Source organism: Aplysia californica, unplaced genomic scaffold (genome assembly GCF_000002075.1).
Source record: "Aplysia californica isolate F4 #8 unplaced genomic scaffold, AplCal3.0 scaffold00071, whole genome shotgun sequence".
Taxonomy (NCBI): domain Eukaryota; kingdom Metazoa; phylum Mollusca; class Gastropoda; order Aplysiida; family Aplysiidae; genus Aplysia; species Aplysia californica.
In genome coordinates, this window is record NW_004797341.1 from 1,479,389 (window position 1) to 1,480,538 (window position 1,150).

A 1,150-nucleotide genomic window follows, 5' to 3' on the forward strand; every position below is an offset into this window, starting at 1 on the left:
CCCCCGTCCCTTCCGCCATTTCTTATAGGCCTAGGCGCCAAAATCCCGCGTCATAATGCATGAGACAGACGACACAATAACAGGAAGAAGACCTCCGAGCTATGAAAAGTGCGAGCGCAGATTTAGCAAGGACCCTTCACTTCACTCGCCCGTGGAGGACAGATTTCTTAGAGAATCCACGGCAGAGGTGTTGAAATTTCTGTCTGAGTCTGTCCCCAGTTTTTGTTGTACCCGGAGCGCTCAATACGAAACGCATTCCTCGCTCGGGTGGTTTTGAGTCGGGAGGTTATATTGAAATTTTTTCATTTTACCGTATCATTCTTTAGTTTGTGTCTCGCAAAAGAATGTGCTGCGTTCAGACTGGTTGAGATATTATAGGTGGTACATGTATACAAACGCATAAATGGCAATATGGCTAGACTTATGATCCACGTCATTGGACCCAAAAGGCCATAGAGTTATTGTTTCTTTTTCTTAAGGAATGTGTGTTCGTGATCGGTATGCTAGCTTCCTTTTTTAGCAGAACCTCCCTCTTTCTTTCTTTCTTTCCTTCTCTCTTTCTACTTCTATCTTTGTCTAGATCTATCTGTCGATCTTTCTTTCTCTTCCTACACCTCTCCTCATCTTTCTCTCTTTATCTGTAAGCTGTCTGTATTATTTTCATTTTTGCTTTTGTATTCATTTATCTATCTTTATCCGCTACTTTTCAATCAATTTGCCATGTAATCACCCTAAATCAATATTCACTAACGACAAAACTGTTAGCCTCACTGCCATAAACCCCACTGGAGTTCTTTGTATCAACCGCTGGTACGCCGTGGCAGAAGTCTATACAGGGCTTTTATTTGTCACACGACGCCCTCTAGATCTATAGACGCGCATATTCCTTTCTCGTCAGTTCTTTACAGGGGTGGCTAAATAGAAACGTGGATTTTACTGTACCATTGTGCAGTGTATGTGTCAAAAAAAAAAAGCGTGACACTTCTGAATTAGAACGAAAAAGAAAAAAAAAGAAAAAGAGGCGCACATCATTAACGTTTACGGTTGTCAAGGTTTGGAAAATATTTTCCATCTCAAGTTCTTTTTTGACGAAAAATCTATCTATCTATCTATCTATCTATCTATCTATCTATCTATCTATCTATCTATC